This window comes from Monopterus albus, unplaced genomic scaffold, assembly GCF_001952655.1.
Source record: "Monopterus albus unplaced genomic scaffold, M_albus_1.0 scaffold8.1, whole genome shotgun sequence".
In the NCBI taxonomy this organism is placed as follows: Eukaryota; Metazoa; Chordata; class Actinopteri; order Synbranchiformes; family Synbranchidae; genus Monopterus; species Monopterus albus.
In genome coordinates, this window is record NW_018127888.1 from 1,199,920 (window position 1) to 1,207,646 (window position 7,727).

Here is a 7,727-nt window from a genome sequence, read left to right on the forward strand (position 1 = left end):
CATTCCTGCATTTCAGGTGCCTGTGGGTTTCCAATCATTTTAAGGGCAATGTAAAACATTTTACTATATAGAACTTGTAAGAATGTATGATACTGAAACAATGCTTTTTTTTAATGCACATCCAAGAGTGAGAGGAGCTGAGAATGTGGACATGCAAGGCTGTGGAAGAGAAGCTTCATCTCAGGAGGAAAAGTGTCCAACCCAAGGTAATAGTGAGCAGTTCTTCCTGCTTTCATAATAAGGGTTGCTTGCTTTAGTAGAATGTCCTCCCCCTTTACAGTTTTTTTTTTTTAAGGAACAACCTTAACTATTTTGTATTCAGGATAGAGCAACTGTGTGATGTGATATTTGGAATGCGTCACATCTATTATGATGGCCTCCACATCCCCTGAGGAAGAAGGCCTGCTAGTGTGGGGGGTTTTCAAGAAAAAGCAAATTAGCTTGGTAAGTGCTGCATTTGAATTTCATACAATTTGTCAAGGTGCAGCTGAGTGTACAAAGTAATGTTAGTATTAGGCTCTTTTAATTTCAAAGCTCTTCACACTTCTATTTATTTTCAGGTTGTAGAACTGCTCTCTCTGCTGTGGCCAGTGAAGACCCAACCCCAAAAATGTTCAACAGCAGAACAGACATTTGAAGTTGCAAAAACTTTATTACAAGTTGGCAAAGCCTGATCATGTTAAGTACTTTTTAAACAAATGAATATTTGCAACATGTCAATCTGTTGACAGCTGTCCACAGTGACAGAAGACATGAAGTGTGGGGCCTAAACGGGGGACCAGAACTGAAGTTGTCAAGGCAGCGTACCCCACATGCTATGTGTTTCCATCGCAAGTGCCTGGACTCCTCCAGCCACACAGCTCGAGTTGCAACTCAAGCAGCGGGGTACTCTACTGGTAGGTTCAAATCTGAAGTTGTCAAGGCAGAGATTTCTCATCTTCCCATGACGGCAACTGAGCTGTGATGGGAGTGGCTGCAAAAGAAAAAACAGTTTAAGCCTTATTTGTTAATAAACAGTCAAAATAGAAACTTGCCTGTCTCAGTGTACTGTATGTCCTCAGGATTCCTGTTGTACAAGTTGCTGTCATTTCATTTACCAGTGGCCAGTCCAAAGAAAAAGCCCTCTGCTGGTCAGACAGGTTCATCACTATCGAGCCAAGGAAACAGAACATTTTAACTCCCATTTACCGTTTGCCTTCTTTCAACACATTGCACATTTTACATTTTTAACAGTACTTTAATCTGCAAATGCCAAGCACAACTGTCATAAAAGGCCCTAGACTTGAGGAATCTTCAATTTAACTTTGAGAAACTATCCACAACAATAAGAATGTTTGTGTTCTGAATCATTTCTTACCATCCTAAATGTTGTCCAGAGGTCAACAGCTGCTGCACATTGTTGATCTCTAGTGTGAGCCCATGACGGTTTGGGTTATCATCTTCACTTGGTTGTGAAGCTCTGAGTTCTGGACCTGAAGTATTCAACAAAAAGAAAAGAATGCGGTGAGCGACCTTGTGCCTCAACCAGATGGGCTGAGTGGATAGAGGACAAAAGAAAAGCAACACATCTGTTGAATAGTTGCCACAAACAGGACAGGTAGGCTGGGGGCAAAACGAGAATTAAACATTGTGTATTATCTATACAAAGCATGGATAGTCCTATGGTGTGTTTTGTAATATATAAAGTCTAGGTTAAAATTTTCATTTGAAACAAACACGGATGAGAAAATAATGGTAATCAAAAGCTTGAAGTTAGTGAATACACTTCTCACCTTATGTGAGATTAGTACCACTTCTACCTTGTACTGCACCACTACTTTTATTCCTGAATAACAAAGACTACTTCATTTTTAGAAAAAAAAGCCACTGCATCAGTGTTCCCCATAATACTGTAGTAGGCTACATATGTGCTGTTCATACCACCTGTCCCTCCTGCACTTGCTGGCTCTCCCACAGCAGCAGCATGTTGCTCTCCCTCATCTCTCTTCCTGCATCAGCAGCACTGGCTGAAGACCGTAAATATTCAAAATGAATCAGCTGGATCATTAATCACACCGATAGGCTTTCCCACATTTTTTGATATTCCCCTGGACTGAGGGGGCAAACAGTTTATCCACTTGCAGAGCACTCCCTGTACATCCATGCTATATACAGCATGCTGAACTTGGCAGCAACGGTATTCTGATACTTTAGGTATTCTGATACTTTAGCTAGCCTCCATCTTACACAGAATAACAAACCTACTTGCTTAAAAAGAATCTGCACTACAAGAAAATGTGTCCGAGCAGCCTAAACACTACTGAACTTGGTGTTGAAAACAAGAAGGCACAAATGTAGTCCAGATATGTTCGACGTTTGCCTTATGTTTCTGCAGACAACAACAGTTGCAACACTGAAAGTCAACAGCAGATCCAAAGAGGAGATGTTACTAGTTACAGCCATGGTAAAAAGAAAGTGTACATTCCAGTTCTCTTCTGATCATTTATCAGGGCCTAAATACAATTGTGTGGACCTCACCAACTCCTATTAAAAAAAAAACTCAGATGACAAGAAAACAGGTTTCAATATGTGATTATCATTTCCCAAATTTAAACCAATGTTCAGAAACCAGATGGGAAAATAAAAATATACCCATTCTACTTCCACAGTCAAAGAGTATTCAGCACCCAGGTGTTGCTAATCGAACACAGAATTCATTAGGAAGTATGACTACCTCTATAAAAGCAGAGCTTTTAGCAGTTTGGTGTTCTGGGGCACTGAGGTGCATCTCTACATCACACAGAGAAAAAAAAGACCATCCACCATGACCACTGCCCATCAATTTGGGAAGGGTTATATGGCCATCTCCAAACAATTTGAGATTCACTGTTCTACAGTGAAAAAGACAAATGGCGAGCTTTCTCAGCAAATTCAGTCCAAAGTCAGATCATTTAATGGGCAGAGATATAAAAATGTAAGTTACATCATGTGACCTACAGGCCTCTGTAAAGACATTACACCTTGATGTTCATGATAGCACAATTTTAAAAGACTGAACAAGTATGGCTTTCAAAAAAAAGGGTGGCTAGGGAAAAGTCCCTTTTCTCCAAAAGGAATATGTCAGTATGACTTAGATTTTCAAAATTGCATTTGAACAAACCACTAAAATTCTTGAACAATACCTTTGGACTGATGAGACCAAACTGAAGCCGTTTGGTCACCATACATTAGTGATGGCCGTCTGACACCGATGCTCCGATACAAACTCAAAGCAACATTTTCCTTGAACCACTGCTTCGAAGCTTGCTTTGGTGCAGAAAAACACACATGACCAATGACATCCGAAGAAGAAACTGCTTCCTTCCCCTGAGTGAATCATGTGACTGGATCAAACCAGTCGGTACTACTTCATAGTGCAAGATGCTTTGTAATGCGAAAAATATTGTTTCTCAAAAATCTTTGAATCTCTGACCCACTTACATAATCACATCCTGCCCTAATTACACAAGCACACCCTACCATCTTAGCACATCCGTTTCCCCAAGTAGGCCTTCTCCAAGTTTATAAAATCAACCAACTGACCAATCACTCAATCTTTACAAAAATGTATTTACATCATTCACACAAACCCTATTTACACTCATCACATAAGACATTGTTTTGCTGTCTCCTATTTCACCACTAGATGTCACTGAAACAAAGCTTTGAATGAATGAACCCATCTTTGAGACAACTGATCAAGTGGTTCAATACTGGTTCATTTGCACATCACTACCATACACAGTGCTACGTTTGGTGAAAACCAAACAGCATATCATCATAAACACCTCATACCAACTGTCAAGCATGGTGGTAAAGGGGGTGAATTTGTGCTTGTTTTGCAGCCACAGGACCCATGAAACCTCCAGTCACTGAGATGCCAGTGAACTCCACTTCACACCTGAATATTCTTGAGAAAGTTGTGAGGACTCTGTTCCGCAGCTTAAGATGGGCCAAAACTGGGTCATGCAATTGGCATCTTAATGGCTAAAGGAAAAAAAAAAAGGTATTGGAATGGCCAAATCAAAATCCATAACTCATCCCAAGAGAGATAGTGTGGCAGGCTCTTAACAACTGTGCATAAATTAATGCCCTCAGACATCAATGAACTGAGGCAATGTTGTAAAGAAGTGTGGGCCAAAATTATGAGACTGAAACTCCTACAGAAAACCTTTAGTTCAGGTAACTGTTGCCAAAGGTGTTTTTATATGTTACTAAATGATTGGTTGCACTTTTATCTTTCACCTGGTTTCTGAATGCTGGTTTACTTCTGAAAACGAGTTGGCTACCTACTGAAATATGTTTAGTTTGTTTGATAGATTGAACCAAAGTTGTTGAGGACCACACAATTTTTAGGCCCTTATGAATAAAACCATAGAACTGAAGAAGAGTGCACTTTTTAACACGACAAAGTAACATTTTCCTAGAAACAGGTTTTAACAATTAGCCTGTTTGTTAAAGTGAAAATGCACAAGCAAACCAATTGGATGTTTAACTGAACCTAACCACACAGGGAAAGCATTAGCGGGCACACGCCTGGCTTCACTTCCGCTTGAAAAGTTTGTTGCTAGCAGAGTTTTGCTAACATTCTACATTTCTGGCTAACGCTACATAAAGTAGCCCACCTGAACTCGAAAATATACATTTGTTTAAAAGCTTAACCTCTGAATAACAGCCAAGTACCTGCGCACTGCAGACATAGAGAAGGCTGCACATTATATTTTGTGTGATTTCCGGCTGCTACTCACCCGTGTAGCAGAAGAGTCCGCGCCGAGGTTCTTCTTCATGTCTACTAGCCGACAACTTTCAGGACCCGTAGCCGAGAGAAACCTAGCCTCGCTGACTCCTTGATTCTTTGTCCTTGTCCTAGAAAGAGATCGAAACAATATTTTGTGTCACTACAGTCGTACAGAGAATTAAAAAAAACTATTTTCCATCTCTACAGACAAGCAAGGGTCAAACAGGGACCCCAAATCTAACAATTAAATCTAGACAAATAACTCTAAACCAATGTGAGCTATATCCGAATATAGTCTTCATAGACCTACACATTTAAACATTTTAAAATAAAGAAACTGGTCTTAAAGGTCGCCAAACACAGAACAGCAGTCTGGCACAAGACTATGGGAAAAATTAACGGGTGTATAATACAAAAGAATCACATTAAATCGATTTTACTTCGGAAAGAAATATAATTCCTATCATCAGCTAGCAACCTTCTGTTGTTCTAGGCCTAAGCCATAGTGCAGGAGTATGTTATCTAGCTACTGCCTCAGGTGCCTCACGCAGCAAAATACCTAAGCATTACATAAATTAAAAGACTGTAACTAATTTTCAAACTTTTAGACAAGGCCCCTCCAGCTCCTATAGTCTATATTAACAAGCATTTTACTCCGTAATCACATAATAGTCTTTCAAAAAAAGAACAGACCTACTAGGAACCCACACCAATTCAAACAAAGGGCTTATTCATTAACAGCACCTGTCTTAAGAAGGAAATCCTCGCCTACCGATTGGCACGTGAGACCCAGCTGTCTTCTGATTGGACAATTTGACTCTGTGCTGTGATTGAATTGTCATTGTCCAATCAGATTCAGGTGTAAAAAAAAAAAACTAGTATGTATCTTTATGCAACACAATAATGTTTACAATTTTTATTCACCCATTCACAAAAGGTTTATACAAGTGCAAAGTCTTTCTATACATATTTCTATTTTTTTTTTTACAATTACAAAGCTTTTCTACACATATTCAAAACGGTTTTACAATCTTTGTGACCCTGTATTTAGCACATTGAACTGTTGCAGTAAAAACATTTCTCCACTAGGCGTCATAACAAACCAAATTTTGTGCTCTCACTGTATTTGCAAGCATGACAGTATAAAGAAATCATTCTGCATCAGTATTAGTCTTTGAATGCAAAGATGTACATGGGATGTAGCAGTGTCAAAGGGTAGTAAAACATGCTGATAGCTGAACAGTTTCCAACTGAAACTGTGAAAATGTGGGCAAAGAATGCAGATCAAAAAGACACATCATTTCCTGACACAGTTGTTGAGGAGTCCCTGAGTAAAATCTGTAATCTGTAACTATTCGGGCTGCTCAGTGGCTAAAAGTAGATGTTATGCTTCTTATATTCACTGTAGCTGATGTTATAATCCAGAGAAGCTGGGTGCAACAGTAGGAACTAGATTCTTCTACTTTTTTTTCTCCATGAAAATGAAAAATTCCTTGAACTTAAGGGATTTGAGAAAGAAATTGAGCAGGTGAGTCCTGGATTTGTTCCATCGTGAAGTTAAGTGTATAAGGACAAGAAGATAATGTATCAGTGAGTTTATGACTCAGAATGAAGTTGGCAATAAAGGAAATATTTCAGGCAAATGATCTTCATTTCAAGATTTTTTTTATTTTTTTTTTTATCAAACCTTCATTGTGAGCATGACATCCAGAGCCTTTTGTGAGACTGAAGTTGGTATTTACTATATGTTAGGGCTGCTGTTATTTACATTTACTCTGTATAGCATGCTGTTGTTACAGAGGTTACATTGATCCCATTTCAACTATCAACATTTACATGTACGTTAGCAAAATAATAATGTTATGTCTCTTTTGACAAGATCCTTTCAATCAATCTGATACTTGAGATATCAACTATATTGACAAATTGAAATTAGGTCTACTGTAAGGCTGAGTGTGTTCATATGCACACTTGTATCTTGGTTACAGTATGATCATGCACATTATTGCACAAAAATATAATATAATAATATAATAGGGTGTCCTGTTTTCATATGCCTGAATGTACTAGCTTTAGTATTCTAGGATATTGTGGCATGGAAACACTATTATCAAGTTTCTGACCATTTGCTGCTGGTCCAGAATATGTGTCTGAAATGCAGAGGAATTTAGACACAAATGCATGCAGATGATCAGAAACCTCCACTTATGACATATACATTACTATGAATAAATTGATTTCTCATTTTCATTTAAGCATCTTTTTCTGAATGAGAATAAATCCAGATACTGTGATACTCAAAAACAAGATCCTGATGTGCATGCTGTTTCTTTTGTCAGGTGTTATGTCTAAAGCTGAGGTTTCTAAGATTTAGATACTAATTTGCTATTCACTGTGCAACCAGAGACTTAATGCAGGTTTGGTGCATGATATGAAATCTGATGTTAAAAGAAGGTGTTTACATGTTAGTGAAATTTACTTAAAGAGATTGAGATTACTCTCATATGAAGAGATGTGGACAGCAGCTGGTTAGCATAGCATATGATGTTAAAAGAAGGTGTTTACATTTTAGTGAAATTCACTTAAAGAGATTGAGATTACTCTCATATGAAGAGATGTGGACAGCAGCTGGTTAGCATAGCCTAGCACAAAGATGGAAGCAGGAAACAGCTTACCTGGTTTTGTCCAGAGTTAACAACCTTTATCCTGACGTTCGTTAATGAAACCATTATACAGTATCTCTGAGTCATGTCAGGGTTGCTAAGAAATGAGCAGGGTCTCTAGGAAGTGCACCCTTGTCAAAAATGATGTTTTCAGTTTTTCATGCTAATATACAGTGGGTACGGAAAGTATTCAGACCCCCTTAAATTTTTCACTCTTTGTTATATTGCAGCCATATGCTAAAATCATTTAAGTTCATTTTTTTCTTCATTAATGTACACACAGCACCCCATATTGACAGAAAAACACA

The 7,727-nt window shown here is 38.4% G+C and overlaps 2 long non-coding RNA genes across 7 annotated transcripts in view; one reads left to right on the forward strand and one right to left on the reverse strand.

The window, feature by feature from the left end:
* Positions 1-882, forward strand: part of LOC109951730 (uncharacterized) — a 3,690-nt gene extending 2,808 nt beyond the window's left edge. For 3 of the 4 annotated variants that reach the window (XR_002273657.1, XR_002273655.1, XR_002273656.1), the window contains 3 exons: positions 127-206; positions 323-638; positions 732-882. This is a non-coding gene — a long non-coding RNA (uncharacterized LOC109951730). The remainder of the gene's footprint in view (positions 1-126; positions 207-322; positions 639-731) is intronic. The other variant, XR_002273659.1, reaches the window with a different exon arrangement.
* Positions 633-5,511, reverse strand: LOC109951718 (uncharacterized). Of its 3 annotated transcripts, none has more exons than XR_002273651.1 (5): positions 5,450-5,511; positions 4,767-4,884; positions 1,358-1,472; positions 1,098-1,147; positions 633-973 (listed from the first exon to the last, which is right to left on the reverse strand). It is a non-coding gene; the product is annotated as an uncharacterized LOC109951718 (long non-coding RNA). The 3 variants fall into 3 exon arrangements; XR_002273653.1 differs by lacking the exon at positions 5,450-5,511 and adding an exon at positions 5,235-5,256; XR_002273654.1 differs by lacking the exon at positions 5,450-5,511 and adding an exon at positions 5,181-5,200.
* Between the last annotated feature and the right edge of the window lie 2,216 nt (positions 5,512-7,727).